Source organism: Vicugna pacos, chromosome 32 (assembly GCF_048564905.1).
Source record: "Vicugna pacos chromosome 32, VicPac4, whole genome shotgun sequence".
Lineage (NCBI taxonomy): Eukaryota > Metazoa > Chordata > Mammalia > Artiodactyla > Camelidae > Vicugna > Vicugna pacos.
In genome coordinates, this window is record NC_133018.1 from 21,978,681 (window position 1) to 22,001,065 (window position 22,385).

Sequence of the window (22,385 nt, forward strand, 5' to 3'; positions counted from 1 at the left end):
TTATGATATTTATTTAAATTGTTATTATACCATATCGTTGTGTTGGTAGAAAGATTACACCCACTGGTTTTTTTTTTTTCACCCCAACCTAAATAGAACATTGTGGGTAGGAAAGCCGTGTTCCTGAGCTCAGATTTGAGAAGGCGGACGTTCTCTTTCTTCTCTGCAATGATGTAGCCACTTCTGTACCATTTCTGTCATGGCTTCCAAAGTGGCCCCGGAATTTATCCCAGCAACAATGAAATGTGGTCCGCACCATGCCCAGGGGTCACCCAATTGTCTGCTTTTTTTGTGCTGGGATAATACACAACAATCAGAAAATGAGCCTCATAGCACAACGGAGAGGGGGAAGGAGGCTTGCAAGCCCTGGGAACAATGATCAGGATTTTGCTCCAAAGCACCCACCGTGTGCTTTTGAGCACCTCTCTTGAGGATGCGAACTGGGGAAACAGAGGGGAAGAAAGTTCACAATAAAATGGACAAAGAGAGCAACATCGTAAGCATTATTATTTGCTACATGCACATAATAGAGATACATTATATAATATGTACTATGTATCATATGTGATATCTTATACCTTATATACATAATACATTTGTTATAATAAATTCCTTGGTTGAAAGACAAGTTAATTATGAAAAAGGACAAATATCTAATCGGCCCCGTGGCTAGAAGTCGGCTGTGACCAAGGGAAGTGTTTCATAGCAAAGATGATTTAGTGATGCCAGTTTACCAGGTCTTAAGTCTTACAAATCACCCCCGATTGAAAACTGCTAGAAATATAACACAGCCTCCCAGGAACAGACTAAGCAACGTACTCCTGTTTGCCGGGGACGTTCTTCATTTTTGTGCTGAAATTCCCGAGGCCTGGGAAACCCTGCAGGCGTGGGAAAGCCGGGCCAGTGAGTCACCCCTACTCAGGAACAGGTGATGTGTCTACCCCGGAGAGCAGGAACGCCAGTGGTGACTTGCAAACTGTGGCATTTGCACATTCAGAGTTTCTCCATCCACCCCTGTGGCCGTTGCTTTCCCTGGGCTGGGAGCACCTTGGGGCAGAGATGGGGACATACGCATCTCTGTGCTGGGGATGCAGGGGGCCTGGTACAGGGCCAACACTCGTTGAAAGCTGAAAGTTCATCTCAATTATAAATGGCACTTAATTGAATGGATTCATATAGAAATTAAAGACATTCAGTCGGGAAGAACTCCAGGCTCAGGCTGTGAAATGGGAGCTGTCCAGGGTCTGAGGCTGTGGCCCTAATGCCCTTGACGGGCCTTGCTGCTGTTAGCTCCTCACTTGGAGGGGAGCTACCCTCCCGGACCTCGCGTCTAGGGCCCGGCCAGGGACCCAAGTGGCTCTCAGGGGAGATCAGGCATTCCTTCCCCAGGCAGGAGAGAAGATGAGGGCTTAAAAAAGACATTTCTCACGGCTCTTTGATTCACTCAATACCTCAAAAAGCTTGCCTTTCACTTTAAAAGGTTCAAAACCGACCGGCAAGAGCCTGCAACAAAACCACTCTGGCGCTAATGGTGAGATGGCCGCAGCAGGCAGAGGCACGGGCAGGCTTCAGGGGTGGAAGTGCATTTTCATGTCTAATGGCAATGTGATACGTGACGTCACAAGGGCAGTTTGTACAAGCGAACAACAGAAAAGGAGAAACGTCACAGATGGTCCCTACGTCCTCCTTACCAGAACTTTCAAACCAGGACGCCCCTACCCTCCCTAGACGGAATATAACTATAATGTGGTGTGTGTGTTTCTTAAATTGTGACTATGTATATTGATCGCATCATTTTTGGAAAGAAATACACTCACACAATATACATATATACCACCGTGTAACCACCACGATTTTCACTTTGCCCAGACCAGCTTTTCCCAGCAATAATGAATGATACAAAATCCCTCTGCTGAAATCACCAGACTGACAGAAGCACCAATAAAAGGAAGCCCAGAAATACAGAAAACAATGAATTCAATTTAGACCCAGAACAATTGAAGAAAACAGTTCTAACTAAACCAACCGAGCATTTGAGAAGGTTTCGCTCTCACCTACCAGCAAGCAGACTGATTGCTGAGAAAAAGCGACCAGAGTAACTGCCATCTTTCCTTCATTTTTTTACTTCCATGTTTTCTTTAAATTTAAAAGCTCAGACTGAATATTAATATTGCGTCTTTCCATTTTTTTCTAGCTTAAATGTTAAAAATGAATCAGTCAGACGAATGTTTTTTGTTTTAAAAATTCCTCCAGCCATGTGATTTTAAACTGTCTCAAGAAAAAAAGGAAAAAGAGGACACCAAGAAACACAGCCAAAAACCAAGAGGTGAGTAAGAATGTTCTCAGATCTTTTCAGTGTTTGATGGGGATCCTGGTTGTGAGCACTTTTAACTGCACTGACTTTACCTAATGTGATGGATGGCCAGAGCTTAAAGTTATGGAGATTCATTTGCCTGGCTTTTTTTTTTTTTTCCTCCAAAACCTGCTTGGTGACTGGAGGAGGGCTGTTTGCTGTTGGATGTTTAAGCCAAACCCTCCTTAGCGACCTGTTGCAGACTCCTGCCCTGGAAGGCGGGAGGTGGATGACTGAGTGAGGAGGAAGCTAATTGGCTGGACCAGCTCCAGGTCTGGAGGGGGCTTTCTGCAGAGGAGGAGGAAAGCGCGTGTTTCATCCTTCCCCTGAGATTCCACCATCCCGGTCCAGAGAGAGAGAGAGAGACCCCTCCTCCGTTCCCTGTCCTGGGACAAGACTCAGGGAGGGAGGACACCCTCCTGATGACAGCCTCTCAGAGAAACGGCAGAGCTGGGCAAGGCCACGAACCAGGAGCAATGATCAGCTCCTGACTTGTGAGGATGCTGGCTCTGTCCCTAACACACCCGGGAAGAGCCTGGGAGAGGAGGAATGCAGGCTGATGCAGTGCGTGTGTGTGAGGGAAACACAAGGCAAATTATAGCGAAAAAATAGGAAAAAGAATATATATAATCTGTATGTATGTATATATATATATATATATAAATAACTGAGTCACTACGCTGTACACCAGAAACTAACACAACATAGTAAGTCAACTCTACTTCAATTTTAAAAAAATTAAAAATAAATCAATAGAAACAAGCAAACCTCTGGGCACAGCGATTATCTGCAATGTCTGTGATTTTCCTATGTGCAGAAATGCCCGGATAAAGACTTGGAATCATCCACACTGAAATACTAAGAGTAGTCATCTCTGAGTTGGACGCACCATAAGGTAGAAACACATCAAGTTGAATTATTTCTATTAGACGGCAGTTTAATTTTAATTTAGCATACTTTATATTTATTTTTAGAGCTTTTGCCCTGTAATCCTTTTTCAATTAAAATGTTCAATTCTAGTGTTTGTATCCGTTTGCTTGGGGGCATTCCTTGTAATAAGTAAAAATCCATTTAAACCGACTTTCTTTAAAATGAAAACAATGCTGTTTTCTACACAGGAACGGTGAAAGGCTCTCACACTGTTTGCCAGACGGACTGCAGGTCATGCAACTCACCCACGGATGCTCACGTCAAATGTCCAACCTCAGAGCACCGATCAGCAGTCGTGCAGAAGAGAAGCCGGGGGTGGGGATGGTGCAGACCTCAGAGGGGCACATCTCCTCCTCTGGAAATGCTGATCATGCATCAGCTAAATGCAACTTGTCTACCGACAGGTGGCAATAAACTCCCCTGCTCTTTAGCAGAGAGGGATCCATGCTCGCCACCATGGATTCCAGGGGTCCGTGCTCCCCTGGGAACCTCAGACGGGTCCCTGGTCAAGGTGCCTCTAACCCCTCCCTCCACCCATCCCCCATCCCCGAGAGTGTCCATCTGCAGTGTCATCACCTCTCCAGGACAATGTGGTGTCTCCAACATCTGGGGTATATAAATCATACCTACATATGTGTACATATGGTGTATGTGGGCATGTGTGCACATACATGTTCCTATCACCTAAATATATATATATTCCTATACATACACACACACACATCTATATGCCTCTATGCTGTATCTGTCCATTCCTATATATAGTATGGATAATGGATCATTAGCTCTCTGTGGTTTTTATCAGTCTCAGAGCCGAGAGAAAAACGCACATAAAGGGGAAGCAATCAGCCAACAGGAGCCTGGCCCAGACTCCAGCATCTTACTAGGACCACAGCTGGCTCACTGTGCCCCCAACCCCAGCCAAGCTCCTCTCCGCCTTGGCATCCACCTTCATGCATAATTTATGGGTGAAATTAATAGAAACCAATCAAGCAAGGCTATGCACACAGTGCCCTGTTCGGCGACAGATGTTCCTGATAACGATCATGTTAGAGTAATCACAATACGGAGAAAAACGCCTGGTCACCAGTACTGGGTGCGGAGCGCTAGCAAGACTGATGGGCGCGCCGGTAACGCCGCCAGCGAGGGAGCTCGGAGGCTGCCGCAGGCGGGCCTGCTGCCGTGGGATCCGCCAGCCCCACTCCCTGAGCCTCCGTTTCAGTTTGTGCCCATCCTGGGGGAGTTGTTCTGGGAGAAAGGGGGAGGCGCGTGTTTCTCGGGCCGTTGAAACAGACCTCAGCCAGTTACCTGTTGGCCTCTGGGCCGGAGGATGGGGAGCTGCCCCCCGCCCGCTCCAGTGGCCCCGACTGCAGGTCTGCGCTCCTCCTGCAGAGCCAGGAGGTCACCCTTGCGTAAGAGAGAGGCGGGTCCGAGGCCTCATCCCACCACGGCCCCTGCGATGGGATGTTGCGGACTTTTCTGCACCTCTCAGCCCCTGGGTTTCGTCATCCACGACGGGTTACAGGGTGTCACACAGGTGAGGCACTCAGGACAGCACGTGGCCCACAGCACAGGCCCCCAAGGTCAGCTGAGGTCACTCTTACATTTTCTAGGGAGCTTCCCACACGCCCAGCTGCGTCCCCTGTAACAACACGAGGCTCCTTCACCTCGTGATGGAATCAGCAGTTTGGGTTCCGTCCTCAGACTCGTGAAAGGCCTCTGGGAATTTCACTTTAGAAGCCGTCTCCAAAAGAAGGTGCGAGCCCACTGATGGAATCACACAGGGTGAATTGCTCCAAGACCCTTTCATCGTGACACTTAAAACCGTAACGCGTGGCCCCAGCTGCGCGTCCACCTGCAGGACCAGGCGCCGCGCGGTGCATTCCCGCCCTTCGGCGCTAGAGGGCGCGCCCGCGCACAGCCCGCCCCTCACCGTCTCCGGAGACGCTCCAAGGGGCCGACAGGGGGCGCTGTAACAGGGACGGCCGGAGCCCAGCTCGCCGACGCAGAGCTCTCCGCCACCTGTCCTGATGCACGAGGCTCCGCGGCCCCGGGACGTGGGCAGGGCGGGAGGGAGGTTTTCCCTCTTCCCAGAGGAAGAGACGCCACCTCTTCCAAATTCCAAGGGCGCCTTTTGCTTTGAGGAGGCTGGAGGGAGTGTTGCAAAGAGTCCAGTGATCTTTGCAAAATCCTCTCCCAGGATGTTTCCGACGCAGGTGTCCCTGAAATAGAATCTCATCTCTTCCCTCCGCTGTGCGATCTTGGACAAGGAATCCACCTCTCTGAACCTCGGTTCCCTCCACCCCTAAAATGAGGATAATACTATGCCTGGGTCACAGAGTTGGGGCGAAAGTTAACGGGACCCTGCCCCTGCAGGGCGCCCACGTAGCAGCGCACCTGGTACACGGTAAATCCTCAACTATTATCTTATCATTACTAATGTTACTCTTATTACCTATCATTGCTACAATAGTATTATTACTATATGATTACTGTTACTGTATTATTGCTTTTATACATTGGGCTGCAGTCTGGCCATTCTAGACTCTTGTCTCAAAAGAAACGTTTCTTTGGTTAGAACAAGTGGTTCTAAAACGTTCTGATTTTCACACTCTTTTTTGTATTGCGGCATAGTTGATTTACAACGTTGTTTATCTATTTTATATGCAGTAGTTTGTATCTGCAAACCCTAAACTCCACGAGGAAAAGGCGGGGAGACGGTGTAGTTCTACATTCTTAAAAGTTATCCAGGGGCCTAACGTGTTTTTGTTTACGTTACTCCCAGGCAATTGAATTTAGACCCACTTAAGTTGATTTGGCTAAAATACCTCTGTGGGCAGAGCATTCAGATAAAGACACGCAATTGCTGGCTTGAAAGATTCCTGTTGGCTCCTTGCAGGAAAGAGCAAAAAAAGGCAAAAGACAGCCTCCTCAAAGGTACCTAGAAGGAAGGCCGTTCAGCCCCGGGGCCCCGGGGCTGGGAGGCGGGGCTTCAGATTCCAGCCCTGCCCTGAACTCCGGGTGGCCTCGGTGGGGTGCCCCGCCTCCGAGTGTGTGCTCGGCTGCACACAGATCACTGCAGCAGCATCTCTGTGGCTCCTGGTTCTTCCCATCTGTTAGAAGAGTATGGTATTTACACTGCTGGATGGGGTCTGAGGAAGGAGAACCCAGCAGTTGCCAACCGAAGGCCCCTCAGAGAGAGGACTCGGATTCACAAAGGCCTCTGCTGGACCCTTGGTTCGGCCATTCACTGCATGACCTTGGCAAGTCATTCCTGACTCTTCCTCCAGGGGTCAGCATGTGGTGACATTCAGGGCAGGACACATGACCTGCAGCCAGAACTCCAGCCCAGAGCAGTGCAGAGAGAGACATGGCCAGAGGCGTCCGTCACCTGGAGCTCAAGGTCACCAGGGCCATGTTATGAAGGGAAAAGTGCCCAGAACTGATTGATCTCAGGGTCCGGTTGGCAGGCAGGTCCCCCCCTTCCTCACGGAGCCCTCCTCCAGCTGAGCAAGGTCACATGTCCCCTGCAAGGGCTCTGGATAACGGAAGACTGGACCATGTCCTGGCTCCGTGTGTAGCTGTGTGACACTGACCCAGGGGCCTCACCTCTGAGCCTGCCCCCTCCCTGCCCGATGAGGACGTCGACTCTCCAAACTGATGGCAGGAGTGCCCCCTCCCTCCTCTCCGCCCCGCCCCCACCCGCCATGCTCATCCTCAAAGCTCATGGCAAGAGTGTAAATTGTGAACCAGGTTCCAAAACACCAAGGATAAAAAGCCTCCAGGAGACGCCGGCACAGGGGCCGCAGCGGACCCTGCCTGATGCCCGACACACAGTCACAGACCCGAGTCTCCAGGACACCCCCGACCGAGGCCTGAGCAGGGCTGGACGAAGGGGAGCTGGTGAGAGGCGGCCGGAGACCGGCAGGAGGGAGCCGGGGGCTCTGCCTCCCGAGGGACCGAGGCCGGAGGAGGGGGGGGTTGCAGGGCTCTCCCAGCTCGGTCCAGGACTTCCCCGCTTTAGGCAAAAACAACTCCACTGTGTTAGTTCTTACTTAGTGATGCTAAAGGTCGGGGACAAAGGATGGAGTTAATACTGACACCGCAGTGATGCTGAGGGGAGCTGGAGGACGGGGAAGCGGCAGTGTCCGCCCTCCGGCCAACAGGAAACACGCGACACGTCTCCACTGAGGACGGGACAGTGGAAGCCCCGTCACCTGCAGAGAGAAGGGCGGACCGGGCAGCCACGTCCCCGCGGCCTGACGCGTGTCCTCAGCTGCCCGGCCCCCGGGGAGGGGCGAGGGGAAGAGGGTCGCGCCCAGAAACAGAAGATCACTGGTTTCTGCAGGAATGTTTGCCAAGCGTCGCCGAGACAGAGGGAAAGGGGCGTAAGCCTCCTCAGGACCCCTCTCCGTCTCCTTCCGGTAAAATCAGGGCCGTGTGAGCGGTCCCCTGGGGGCCCGCGGGGCCCACGGCCGACCAGGGCGCTCCCGAGACACGTCAGCGCCAACGGACTGCTCTGAACCGACTTCGTCAACTCGGTGGGGCCCCCCAGGTCCTCACGCCACCTCGCCTGCGACTGGGTCACCTCACGTCAGGTTTGCCTGCTGCCTCAGAGCACGACAGACGGAGAAGGTCAGACGGACAGCCCCGGGCGAAACGCATCTCCGCATCTCTGTCAACCGGATGGCTTGCCAACGTCGCAAAGTCAAAAATCTGACACAAAAATCTGGATTTTTGGAAACATCTGTCCTTGACTGAGAGAAGAAACAGGAAGGGGCTGTTTGCCCTATGAATTTGGACATGTAGCAGACTAATGCTGATTCAAACCTCACCAAGTCCAGACGCTTAAACCCCTCGGGGCCTCAGCTTCCTGGGCTGTAAAATGGGGATAATGCTGGTGCCCGCTGCGCAGGGGCGCTGGCGGGCTGGGTGCTGCGGTGTGTTTGAAGCAAGCGGAGCAGAGCCTGGCCTGGTGTCGCCGTGTGTGCGGCTGTTCTTACTGCTCCTTCCAACAGACCCTGCGGACAGGAGGAGAAGGGAGGCCCGGGCCTGTCCTTAAGGGGCAAACCTGCCGCCAGCGTGGGGACACACAACGCGCTGAGCCCCTAATACCTGCATCTACACGGGGGACAGAAGCACAGAGGTGAGGACCCCTGGGGGTGCAGAGCGGCAGGAAGAAGGTGTCTGCACAGAGCGGGGCTCCTGAGCTGAGACCAGATGACAACTGGGGCTCCTCCGGGTGCAGGGAGCCGAGGAGGGAGGGAGGACAGGAAACAGCACGAGCACAGGGGAAAGATGCGCAAAGCCTCCGCCTGTCGGGGGCCCTAGGTGGGGTCCCGCGCTCCTGGGGCACAGCGGGATGAAACCTCCCCTGAGGAATCACCCCCCCCCACTGTCTCCTGCCTGGTCCGCGAGCTTCAGGCTAAGCTGATCCCACATCCAGCTCCACAGGTGGACATGTGACCCAGGCAAGACCAATGCACATATTCTATTCTGTGACCACAAGGCTACAAAACCAAGAGTGGACACTGGACCCAATTCTGATCAAACCTGGGACTCCTATTGGAGGCATAAGAGAAGAGAAGCTTTATTTTTTTTTTAACTTGAATAAGAAATGACATTAACCTCTGGGTGTTGGAGGCCAATACATAGAGAGTCCAGATGAGAACAAATAGAAGATAGAGGCTGTGGGGGGGGTGTAGCTCGGGGTAGAGGGCGTGCTCAGCATGCACGACATCCTGGGTTCAAGCCCCAGCACCTTCGTCAAAAAAAAAAAAAAAAGACAGAGGCTATCGGAACGAAGGGATGGAGAGCAACCGATGCCTCCTGAGCTTCTGACCTACTTTTGCCTGAAGTCATCACGGCCCCTTTTAGTCACTTGAGCCAGTGGACTCTTTCTTCCCTGCCTCAAGCAAGTGAGAGGATTTGAACCAACAACATTTGCCTGAAAGCGTAACCAAGGAAGTCACTCCCCTCTACATTCTTTTTCTTTCTCAGGAGCTAAAAATGGTTCCTTTATAACATTCACTGTTGGACTCCAAAAAGCACGAGTCTGCTCTGTTGGCTCTTGAAAGACCTGAAAGGAGCTGTCACGTCTCCCTCCCTCGTCACCTCTCCCTGGGTCCTTTCTTCTCATCCGCAGGCTAAGCACTCACACTTGCTTCCATCACTGCTCCTGTGCTTTGACTTCAAGGGCCCGCAGCCCCCCAGACGCTCTCTGACAGAACACAACCCAATTTCCAGCATCCCTCTTATGCCCAGAAAGTCACAGATTTCTACTCACAGAGCGAGCTCTACCCTCTGTCGCTTATGCTCTTCTAGAGGCCAAGGGGCAAGAAATGTGTCTTTCCTCTGAAACCTACTATCGGGAAAGGAGCAGCAGGTGAGAGGAGAGATCTCAAGTGTCCCTCAGCCTTTGTGGGGGGACGAGAGGGAGTGGTGGAGAGTGCAGACCCGCCCTCTGCACATGGCATCGGTCCTCATCTCCAGACGGTCGTACCGGGGCCGGCCCAGTGTGTTCCTCTGAAGATCGGGCTGTCTTTTCTGGCATGAAAATCCCATCTTTCTGCAGCTACAACAGTGACCAAGGAGCACCTAACGACCGTTTTCCAAAATGGTGTGATTGCTCAAGTTGGGCAGAGGGGATTTTGAGTATGTTTCTGCACAGGAGAGACAGTCAAGTAGCGTGGTCACGGCATCTCAGCCCTCCATGAACTTGGACTCGCCTCTGCAGGGCAGAGCCCTCCAGGGCAGGGGAGTGGGGACCCCACCCTGGGGGGGGGCTCCACACCAGGCTCCCAGGAGGGAACAGGGAACTGCAGAGGGGGGCCACCTGTGTGAGCCCATGACAGCATCAGTGCACGGATGCCACCTCCACAGGGATGATGCGGAACGTGCTTTGTCAAAGGCAACCAAGGGCAATGGATCAATATTTTTCATTCTGTGCAGATGAGTTTGGATGACTTGGCTCCGATCTTTCCAGGCTCAGAATGCAGAATGTGTTGGACTTGTTTCATCAAACCTGCCAACCGAGCACAAGGCCTGCCCAGAGCCCCGGGGCAAGGCCGTGTTTATCTGAAGCTCGTCCACCTGCTGTCTCCGGGGGGAGAACGGGCACCCCAGCCCAGGAGGAAGGCTGCACCGAATCTGGGTTCCTGAGGACTCATTTCTTTTTTTAATTAGGGCTCACAGACCCATCAACTCTTCCCTAACAAAACCACCTCTGGCTGCAGGCACAGCCCCCTGCAGGCCACAGCAAGAAGGAGGCAGCCCCTCCCAGATCATTCCACCCCGGGGGGACACAGCGGCCTCTTCTGTCCACCACAGAGGCCTTCAGCTGGGGCCCTCGTTTCACTTAACCTCTGAACAGGAGCCGGCAGATCGTAAGGACGGCCGGCCGGACCTCAGCATTGCTGTAGTTTTGTGCTGTATTGGGTTAGTGTGTTGTGTTGTCTAATGAATGAAGAAAGAGGACCTGGGGACCCTCCTAGCAACGTAAAGGAGAAAGGCTAGTTCTAAAGGTTTCTGTCCTTCCTCCCTGAGTTCTCTGCTGCAGAAGGAAACTGCCAACCAGCATGCCAGGAGAAAACAGGCAGAAAGTCTAAATTTGGTGATTCAAACAGATTCCCACAAAGATATGAAAAAAAAAATTCATGGGCTGATTCCTGGCTGAATTTGGAATCATAAATCCAGCTAATCGGAACGGAGAACCAGCAGAAATGTCCCCTGACCAGATGCCCCAAGCTGTGAGCTGTGTCCCCCTGGTACCCGCGTGAAGTCAGGGGCACACGGATGTATGTTCTCCAAATAGTCTTTGAATTTAATGTACACGGAGAAAAGACAAAGTCGATTAAACGCATGATTTTTCTGTCATGTAGTGAGGCTGAAGTTGATCCTTCCTTCCTTCCTTCCTTCCTTCCTTCCTTCCTTCCTTCCTTCCTTCCTTCCTTCCTTCCTTCCTTCTTTCCTTTCTTTCCTGTGTTTAAAGACTGTTTTTATTTCGCTCAGCCTGTTTTGCAGAAACCACGGTCACTACCTTGTCATTCAAAACATGTGAAAGCTTCTAAGTTATTGGGCATCAGTTTTGTAACACACACCACATAAAGTTGATTTGTAAGTTGAAGAAAGTGAACCATGTAAAGCAAAACTATGCTGAGAAATAATACGTGACATGAGGCGTTGGCAAAAATTATGAAGAGCGTATGCGGAGATGGGGGGACGACTTCTGCTGGAGATCGAGGCGGGGCGCATCCCGGGGAGGGAAGCAGCGGGCCCAGCAGCCTCCTCTGGTCCCGGAGACCCCCCGCCCCCCGCCCCAGCGCGCACTCCCTCCCCGGGGTCCTCCCGCCTCCGCCCCTCGGGCCCGGGACGCCCGGGACGGCGGAGGGAGGGGCAGGAGCGGCCCGGGCGCGGGGGTCTGGGCGTCGAGCCCGCGGTACCTTGACGACGTCTTCGTCCGCGGACCTGCACTCCACAGCCTCCGACACGTCCACCACGGCGCCGTCCTCCTGCACCGCCACCACCTTCACGGGCACCGAGACCGCTTTTCCGGTGAGGATGGCCGTGTTCAGCAGCTCCGCGTCCTGCGCGGGGGAGAAGGGGGCGCGCGTGAGCCCCGGGCGCGGCCGGAGCCCCGGGGTGGGGTGGGGGGGCCTCGCCATCGGGCGCCTCCGACCTCGGCCCGGAGTCCCGGGGACTGGCCATCAGGCGCCTCCGACCTCGGCCCGGAGCCCCGGGGACTGGCCATCAGGCGCCTCCGACCTCGGCCCGGAGCCCCGGGGCCTCGCCATCAGGCGCCTCCGACCTCGGCCCGGAGCCCCGGGGGCCTCGCCATCAGGCGCCTCCGCCCTCAGCCCGGAGCCCCGGGGGCCTCGCCATCGGGCGCCTCCGACCTCGGCCCGGAGCCCCGGGGGCCTCGCCATCGGGCGCCTCCGCCCTCAGCCCGGAGCCCCGGGGGCCTCGCCATCAGGCGCCTCCGACCTCGGCCCGGAGCCCCGGGGGCCTCGCCATCAGGCGCCTCCGACCTCGGCCCGGAGCCCCGGGGCCTCGCCATCAGGCGCCTCCGCCCTCAGCCCGGAGCCCCGGGGGCCTCGCCATCAGGCGCCTCCGACCTCGGCCCGGAGCCCCGGGGGCCTCGCCATCAGGCGCCTCCGACCTCGGCCCGGAGCCCCGGGGCCTCGCCATCGGGCGCCTCCGACCTCGGCCCGGAGCCCCGGGGACTGGCCATCGGGCGCCTCCGACCTCGGCCCGGAGCCCCGGGGGCCTCGCCATCGGGCGCCTCCGACCTCGGCCCGGAGCCCCGGGGGCCTCGCCATCGGGCGCCTCCGACCTCGGCCCGGAGCCCCGGGGGCCTCGCCATCGGGCGCCTCCGACCTCGGCCCGGAGCCCCGGGGGCCTCGCAGCCAGGCCGCCTCCCACGTGCTGGCCCGCGGAGGTCACGTCCTCCCCGTGACCCCGTGACCCCGTGACTTCTTCCCGCACAACCCGTTCAATTGCATGTCTGTTTCTGGGCATGTCAGGAAGTTACTTCTTTTCCCCGCCCTGCGCTTCCCGCCCAGTTTTCCTCCCAGCTATGTTAAACCCACTCGGTAGCCATCCTCCTGTTTTGGGTAACAACCTTCCATTGTTTGTTCGTCCCACGTATGTCCAGATCTTCCTGGGCTTCTGATGGGGGACGGCGGGGGGTGGGGTACGGGGGGTCCCATCCCAATAAACCCATCCTGACTTGAAAATGCATGTAATGCTCTGCCTTTCTCTGCCACAGGGATGGTGACCGCTGTACCAGCCCGGGTCCCCGCGTGAGGACAACACAGAGTGAGGGCCCAGCTGGCGGGGGCGTGGGGACTGAGTACCCAGCTACCTACCTCTGCTGTTTTAACGATAAAACCTAGGGATCACGGGTAACACCTGCACTTTGACTTGGTCATCTCAGTTTAAAGACAGGAGAAAACAAAACAAAACGAAACAAAACCTTGCAACAAATACTACACCTATTTAGTTAGGCTTTTGAAAAAAAACTTTTCCCCAGAGATAGGGGTTGGCTGCTCCAAAATCATTTCGTGCAGCGCAGGATTGGGCAAAGCCATCTGTCGTGACTCGTGAGAGCGCCGTCTCTCGCTGACGGAGGAACGAGTGACAAAGCACCTGACGCTGTGGCTGCATTGGAACTGGACGGAGGAAGACCGAACACACTCCCTTCTTCAGGGCAGGAGAGGCCAGACAGGGAGAGGGGGCCCGGGAGACGGTAAAGAAAACACACTTTTTTGCATTTGTTTACATTCTATTTTTTAACAGCTTTATGGAGATGTAACTGCTAGGCATGTTTTTAAACCAATTAGACAGCTAAAGAAAGTGACACAGAGAGAGAGACAGAAGGACGAAGCCTAGAGACACAGGAAGAGAGACAGAAGGACGGTCGGGGGCGGGGAGGGTATGCGTGAGCTGAAACCCCGGCCCCTGCTCTCGGCACCCCTGTGTCCCCAGATTCTGCTGACCCCATGGGCGCTGCTCCTTCATGCGTCTCAGCTCTGACAGCAGATGACCAGTAGAGAAGTATTTTGTCTAACCCCCTCCTGTACCGTACTATTATCACTTCTCCAAAGCTCTGCTTCACTGCAGTGGTTCCTCTGCTGTCTGAAATACACCTCCTTACACATCTTGGGCCAAATGAAGACTGAATCAAGCTTCCGGTTGCCACAGAACCAGCAAGCAGAGCACAGCTGCTCAGTGAGAACCCGGACCTGATTAGCTGGCATCGCCGAGAGACATGCCCCAGAAGAGAAGCAGAGAACTGTGGAAACTCAAGTCCACGGTCATGATTGCATTTGAATATGAATAAGCCCTTCTGTGCGTGTTTGACTGTGAGCTGGCTGGTGCCATGGTGACTTCACTGAGTGGCGAGGACCTTGGCTGGAGGCTTAGGGCTGATTCCCAATCTTATGGTCAGTCCTTAACCATGGGGGGATGGAAAGAGAGGGGAGGGCAGAGCAGGGACGAGAGGAAGATGAAGACAGAAAAGTACAGGGGGAGGGAAAGAGATGGAGAGAGAGAGAGAGGGAGGGAGACAACATGAAGAAAAAGAGAGGGCATAGCTCAGTGGCAGAGCACGTGCCTACCATGTGCAAGGTCCTGGGTTCGATCCCCAGTACCTCCACTTAAAACAAAAATAAACAAGCCTCATGAACTACCCCCCAAGAAATTTTGTTTAATTTCTTTTAAATTAAAAAAATGTTTCAAAAATCTTTTAAATATTAAAAGAGCAAGAGAACACGTAAGCTTCAATGAAGTCAGAAAGAGTCAGAGACAGGCAGAGGGAACAAACATGTGACAAACTGAGAACCGGCATCAGAAAAGAGATGGTGAGGCCCACACGGAAAGTCCTGGAGCTGACGGGGCAGAGACAGGAAGGCCGCGAGGCCGCGAAGGGCAGATGGACAGACAGACAGAGGTACCAGAAAGACAGCAAACAGAAGAAGACAGACGGGTCTTTCTACCTCACCAGGCAGGGGCTCTCGGCTCCCAACCAAGAGAAGAGCTGGGGTGGTGGCTTCCTGACGGGCGTGTGGTGTGGTCACGGTCTACTGACCGCTGTGCTGTGTGAGCGTCCAGCTCAGGCTGGACTAGCCCTGCCCCACCGCTGAGACGCACGTCCATGGTGCCAGGACCCTGGGGAGAGCACCCTTCAAAATGGGGAGCACTGGTCAGGGATTGTCCACCCATCACATCTCCTGAGGCCTCCCGGTGGCCACAGACAACACAAGATTTGTGCAGCCGGCGCTGAGGCCTGTGGACAAGGGACACCAGGGAATACAAAAGTGTCCCCAAGTACTTAGGATGTGCAAGGACCGTTTGCACTTGGCGGGCCCTTACGTATGTAATTCTCACACCGAGGGCAACCTCTGTGTGGCCCCCTTGCACGAATAGGAGCCATGAAGGCCGAGACAGTTTGCCCCACATGCAGCTATGAGATGCCGGGCCTGGTTCTCGAACCCAGGTGGTCATGCTCTTAAACACTCTGCTAGTTGGCTTATCAACATCAAAGTAGACGGGGGAAGGTACAGCTCAGTGGTAGAGCGCATGCTTAGCATGCATGAGGTCATGGGTTCGATCCCCAGCACCTCCGTTAAATAAAATAATAATAATGAGTAAGTAAAAACCTAATTATCCCCCCCTCAAAAATAAAATTTTAAGAAGTAAATAAAAACCATAATGATAGGACAGTAATGCCTAAAACCCATTCAGCACTTCCAACTGTGCATCTCGGTGTGACGCGTTTTGCACAGACTATCCCATTAATCCCCCGAGAGAGAGCCTTTCTTGAGCACTAGTTCCCCTGCGTTATTTTTACGCATCACCCACACTAATTTTTATAGCAACAACAACTCTCTTTATTCAGTTATTTGTGTATGATCTGTCTTGTCCATTAAATTAATTCTCAGCCTTCTAGAAGGAGCGTGTGCTACCAGAGTTTCCCTGTACGCCGTCCATAGGGAAACAGACAAAACTTACACGAAATACCTGTGTTAGGACCCGGCACGGTGGGTAACTCAAGCCAGTGCTGGCTGAGAGATGGGCCAGCACCGGGGGAGCCCTCCAGCTGTCACAGCCGGCCGCCTGGTGGCCGTTCCCAGGCAGCAGCACGGGGAGGAGGTAAGCGCACAGCAGTCGGGGGTCGGGCTCAGCGCAGGAGGCGGAGAGTGAGGCTCAAGGTGGCTGAGGGATGCGGGCCGCAAGGGGGGGTGCCCGCAGCGAGCACCTAGCATCCTCAGAGACGGGCCCGTTCTCGGCGGAGCGCTGGGTCATACTGTCTGCGTGTGTGTGCAGGAGTCTTCGTATCCCGCTCTAGAAACAATTAGCACAAACCTACGAGAGGAGTCCCCTTGACCAAACCGGTTTCTACTAAATGCAGGTGAGTTCAGTCACGGCGTCACTTCATTACGGAGACGAGTCTGAATGTGAGGCCAGACCCGCCACACACCCGCTCCCCGCCCCCCAGAACTAGAACTCTTTGTACAACGACTTACCTGGTTCAGACTTTTTAAATGAAAAATGTATCAAGGGAAGACGGCTGCATGTCATTTCGGGCAAATCTGACAGAGAACTGCAACATTTTTTTCAAAGTGTTTAAAATTTCTGTCACTGGAAAACAAAGAAAAGTCTGAAAGAAAACAGCAAAAAGCAGAACTCAGCAAAAATGTACCCCAACCTCCACGTCTCCCATGTTCACTTGTCAAGTGGAGCACTGTGATGTTTGGATCAAATCCAAGCTACTGTTATTAAAAAACACAAGTTATAGGACCTATTAGAACGTGTACTGTTTTTTTCTACATCATAAATTATTCACCATCTTTTTCTTAAAAGACAGAAGTCTATTAAAGTGACTGCTTTGCGTATTTATTATTATCTAAATTCTAATTCTAATTAATTCTAATGTGCTGCCCCAGCACTTATGAAGTACATTTGAAGAATCAAATAACTGTTAGCTATAGATCTATTTTTGTCTTCACAGCTGTCTGCCATTAAAGCCAACTTCATCGTTTCTTTTGCCTGAATCTTTAAGCATCTAAGTGGGCTGATTTCTCAGGAATGACCTATATTTTTCTAAAGAAACACACACACACACACACTCGCGCGCACGCGCGCAAACTCTTTGAACCTCTCTTAAATTTAAAGAAAAGAAAAATTCAGTCTTTCTCACACACTATCAGTTCTCTGTGTCGGATAAATCAATATTCTTTGCCATTTGCAGAACAAACTCAAATTGCAACATAATAGCTCACCTGCTCTCTTAATTCCTTACTGGATCATAATATCCATTAACGTCTAATAAGAGCTCATCACAGGAGAACTCTGGTTTGTCAAGACAATAGCTCCTAATCAGGCTGCCACCATGAACTGGCTAAAACGTGGAGCCAGGCGGAGAGCCCCTTCCGAAACCTCCACACAGAGGTCCCCGCTGCCATCTCTGCTGAGAAAAAAAAATCCAGTCACCGCTGTGTGAACAGTGACCCCCCCCCAGGCATCCAGTAAACTGCATTAGCTCAGGAGACCCACACCACAAGTGGGGCTATTGTTTCAATCTGCATTTTCACCAGGAGGTCAGAGCCACTACAGATATGGTCAGGACATTATCTAATACTCTGGTCATCACTTGAGAAGCAAAGTGTACAGGCTATTTTGTTAGACAGAGTTGGGGGGTTTGGAGGGTCATTTTTTTTTCATTAGTATTTCTCTTGCTCAAAGGTGGTGCATCGTTGCACGTTTGAGTCATTTCTTCTTTTTATTTGGGGTTGGACTTATTTATTTACTTAATTTATTTTTGGTGGAGGTGCTGGGGATGGAACCCAGGACCTTGTGCACGCTAAGCACGCGCTCTCCCGCTGAGCTGCACCCTCCCCATCCTGGACAGTTTTAAATGAGCTCGAGTATTGATGTAGAACACAAAGTGACAGGAAATGTTTCTCCAAGGAAAGGAAGGGAAGATGGAGAGTTTCCTTCTTTTTCTCACAGAGACGATCAGACAAAAAAGGATCCATTTAGCCTTTGGTTGAAATCATTCTCTTAGTTCAAGATGTCGATCTGACAGCTAAAATCGGACTCCAGTCACCTATTTAAAAAGTCATACGTATATATATATAATAGATTAACAAGTTTATACCGTACAGCAAAAGGAATAGTATTCAATATAGCAGCTCACAGTGAAAAAGAATATGAAAATGAATATACGTACGTGCATGTGTGACCGAAGCATTGTGCTGTGCACCAGAGACTGACACAACCTTGTAAACTGAGTCTACTCCAATAAACAACACAAAAGTAGAAATAAAAAAAAGTCACACATGGACAAGTACAATTTGAATATGAATTCTGTCTACAAAATGTATTATGCTCTCAAAAGGCCACACCTGACTTTAAGTTTTCGCACATAGAGTAAGTTTTGAATTTTATAAAAGACATTAATTTTTATTTTAAACAGTTCGTAAAGAACTGCATTCAGTGCTACAGACTGGGGGTCTTGCGGGATGGATAGTGAATATTTGAGGCTTGCAGGCCACGTGACTGTTGCAACTACTCCTTCTGCTGTTGCAGCTCAGAAGCAACGACAGGTAATACACAAACAGGCATGGGTGTGTTCCAATAAAACTTTATTTACAAAACCAAGCAGCGGGCCAGACTTGGCCTGACGTCATTATAATTTGCCGATCTCTGCTGTCGATGATGGTCTTTCTAGATTCACCAAAACCACTTCTCCTTAAAACTTTAGGGTCCCAGTTAGCTGTGACTCTCTCCTGTTTTTTGAGACATAAATCTTGGTGACATCATTCTTTCACATCCCACACGAAATTCATCAAGGAATTGGCTCAGATCCCCCTTCGAATGTCCAGACTGTGGCCCCTCCTGACCAGCTCCGCCTCTGGAACGACATCCCTGGCTTGAGCTACCATTTACTGCCACACAGTAAGTGCCACCATCTTGGCTTTTGCCCTTAACTCCTGGTGGGTCTCGGTTCGATATGGCGGACAGAGCAATTCCACTAACATATCGATCCGATCTTGCTCTTCCCAAACCCCGCCTCACACGAAGAGGAAAGCTTTATACAAAGTCAAAAGCCCACCACGAGACCTACCAGGCTGGACATAACCTTCCCCCCCTCCCTTCCTCACTCACTTACCGCCCTCATCCTCACCGGCCTCGAACGCTCGCCCTGCACCCAGTTTTTGTTTACTCTTTCAACAGCCATCCCCATGGCTTCAGCTCTCATTTATGATTGTATGCCTGCTTAGATGATGATGTAATGAAGGCCCCTTCACACACACTGTCTGCGTCCACGTCCCTCACGTCTTGGCAGGGACGGGTTCATCTTGCCCCTCTACCACCCGCGGCTCGACCCAAAATGCACCGTCATAAAAAAGATGGGAGAGCAGTGAACATAAAGAAGAAGACAAAGGAGGGGAAAGTAAAAGAAAGAAGGGAAGGAAAAGAGTGGGATGACGGAGCAAAGGGGACAGGCGGAGGGGACACTCGTCAGAAGACGGTATCCATTTAGAAAGCCAACACGGCTGAAGTTGTTATTTCTGTCCCTTCTCAGCCTACTTCTTTCAACAGATTTTTATTGAATGCCCACCAGACGTCAAGTTGTCTGCCAGGCAGTGTGGGTACAGAAACAGACAGACAAACCTGACCTTCCCTTAGGGACTTAACATGCCAGGCGGGAGAGAGAGACCAGAACAAACAATGGAACAAGATGATTTGGGTGCTAGGAAGGAAACAGAAGAGGCAGGTGTGCTGGGGCAGACGAGGGACTGGTCAGGGGGTCCTTACGGCCACCCTGGCAAGAGAGGATGTGGTTGGGCTCAGGTGTTGTCAGGCGAGATGGGATGAAGTGGTTGGATTCTGGGTAGATCTCTGAGGTCCCATAGGATGGTTAAACGTGGAGAATCGTCATGGATGTCCCCTAGATTTTTCTTCTGAGCACCTGGGAGGATGGGGGACAGTTCTGCCTGTCAACACGAAGAATGGGACTGGAAGGACCTCCTGAGCCCTGGCATTACCAAGAGCTCAGAAAACCCTTCACAAATTAGATTTCCAAATCCAAATGCTGCTGAAAGGGCTGGTGAACAGGAATTTCACTCTATTAGAGGCTTGTTCTCAGACTTACAAATGAAGCCCTTTGAACTGGAACTCACATCAGAATCACCGCGTAATCACTCACGGACCGGGAATAAAACACACAACCGATTGGCAGTGGAAAGAGTATGAGCTTTTGGTGAAACACCAGTGGCCTCTGTCTAAGTGACTACCCAACAGCTAATTACTTGGGATGCACGTGCTGGCCGGATGCTGATGGAGGCCTGTGTGTCCTGCCTGGGACCCTGACATCTGACAGCCACACCACGGAAATGAGTGAGACCGCCCAACCGAGCCACGGTTATCTTCACAGATGACTTCTCACACCGTTGTTCCTCATCCCAGGAAAGAGGGCTGGGGGGACAGGAGTTTGGGGGTCAGTGCAGCTTCTGCCTGGCCAGGTATCATAAATTTCTGAGTCTGGAGAAGAGCAAACACATGACCTGGCAAACTCACCCCCATGCCTCGGTTTCCCTCGGAGGTTGAGCCTGATCTGATGCTGTCTCATGTCACCATCCAAATCACATACCATCTGTCACCCCTCAGCTGTTGAAATACAACTGATTGAGAGAGGGATTCAAATTCCACTGTCAGCAGGAGCTGAGTTGGGGGGAGGGTAGAGCTCAGTGGTAGAGCACATGCTTAGCATGCAGGAGGTCCTGGGGATCCCCAGTGCCTCCATTAAAAAAAAAAAAAGATTATGTTTCTAAAAAAAAAAAAAACAAGAGCTGAGTGTGGAACTGAGGGAAGCAGACCTTGGTGGGGGTGGACTGGGGCGTGGCGGGGGGGTGGCAGGTGGCAGTGTACTGGGGTAGTGGTTGAAGGTGGATTCTGGAGCCCAACTGCCTCCGGCCCTCCCAGCGGCCTCTGACCCGCATTATTCAGCAGGTGGGCACATCAAGGCCCAGCGATGTGCCGGGTCTCGCCCCAGCTCACACAGCCGGAAAGTGGCAAGGCAAGATTTCAACCCAAGATGGCCTGACTCCAAATGTCCCCCGTGTCTGTAATTTGGTGCTTTGCCGTCTGCCTTGTCTCTGATCCACCATCTCTTTCTCCTCGCTGCTCAAAGAATTTTACAAGTCAATTTTCACCCGCAGGGCCAGGCAGCCCATTGACGAAGGCTGGGAAAGCACTGCCAGCCACCCCCGCGGGACAGCGACACGCGGTCCCAGCTGGTCCCTCACGCTGGGCTCCGGGGGTGGGGACACAGAATGAAAAATCGGACCCTGTCACTGAGGGCACCGTCACTGTCAGCCACCTTCCTGAAAATGTTGCCAGTCGGCCACCCTGTGCGTTACTTCTTTTTGCAAATTTGAGGTAACCATCGTATATTGGGGGGAAAAACCCACTTTCAAAAAATCTTTTTTTATCTTAAAAAAAAACCTTTTTGTTCTTTTTATCAGCCGTCCTGGGCTCCGCCTCTCCCGTGAAAGCTGCGCGGAGCTGCGCGGTGGCGCCCCTTCGGCGGGAGCGAGCCCGCTCTCCCGTCTCCATCCCCGCCCTGCTGTCACCCCACCGCCTTCACGCGTCTGCCTGCGAACCTGGCCCTGGAGAGCCCGACGTTAAGCCCCGTGCCCTGCAGGCAGAGCGGCGCTTTACAAGCCTGTCCTCGGAGGCTTATGACCCGAAGGACAGGAACCCGGTGGAGCGGGGGGCGGGGGCGGGGGGGGCAGCCGCGCCCCCTGCTGTCTCCCTGTCCCTTTGCCCCTGGGAGAGGCAGACCGGTGGCCGCCTCCCTGGAGACTTCGCTTTGGCTCTGACCTGAAACCACCCTGAGAAGCGTCACCACCCGGAGGAGCACGCGGGCGGGGTCGGCCCCACCTCTCAGGACCCGCGTCCTCCCTCCGGGGGGCCAGAGGAAGAGAAGGGCAGGGCCAGCCCGCCACGCGGAGACCGGAGCGGGCAGCTCGTCCCGCCCGGGCACCGCTCGGCTCCCGGCAGCGGCCTCTCCGGTGGGAGCCCCGGGCGGCCCTGGGGGAGCCGCAGGGAGCTCGGAGGTGGGCGCGCGTCCCCCCCCAACCTGGACCGCGCTCCCTCCAGTCCGATGTCTAGGGGCCCGACAGCCCCTCCTGCTAATTTATCCCTCCATCGCGAGCTCCCCTCCCGCAGAGGGGCGGGCCCTGAGAGCCATCCCCAGCCAAGGCTGGACGTCTCCCAGGCGGCTCTGGGGACGTGGGAGAGGTGGCAGGTGGGCCCGAGGCCCGGAGGCCCTCCCTGGTCTCTTCTCAGCGCCCGGCCCTCTTCTCAGGGAAGAACCGGCAGCCCCGCCCGCTGGGCCCAGACCAGTAAAGGGACAGTAACTCCGGGCGAGGATGTCAGGGTTTCCAGCGTGGTCTTTCATCGTGGGGTGGGATGTTTCATCCTTTGATAAAGAAATTAAAAAAAGAATTCTCTTCCTGAGCAGAAAGCCCTCGCTGACGTCACTGATGCCAAGGACTGTCCCTCATCTGTCCCGGCTCCCACCCCGGTGCCT

The 22,385-nt window shown here is 53.1% G+C and overlaps 2 long non-coding RNA genes across 3 annotated transcripts in view; one reads left to right on the forward strand and one right to left on the reverse strand.

The window, feature by feature from the left end:
- LOC140691018 (uncharacterized) overlaps window positions 1-22,385 on the reverse strand; it is a 122,045-nt gene that overhangs the window by 94,111 nt on the left and 5,549 nt on the right. Inside the window, exon 2 of the long non-coding RNA XR_012066468.1 lies at window positions 11,725-11,868. This is a non-coding gene — a long non-coding RNA (uncharacterized lncRNA). The remainder of the gene's footprint in view (window positions 1-11,724; window positions 11,869-22,385) is intronic.
- On the forward strand, window positions 1,900-3,806 carry LOC140690999 (uncharacterized). Of its 2 annotated transcripts, XR_012066428.1 has the most exons (4): window positions 1,900-2,095; window positions 2,195-2,326; window positions 3,171-3,248; window positions 3,472-3,806. It is a non-coding gene; the product is annotated as an uncharacterized lncRNA (long non-coding RNA). The 2 variants fall into 2 exon arrangements; XR_012066429.1 differs by lacking the exon at window positions 3,171-3,248.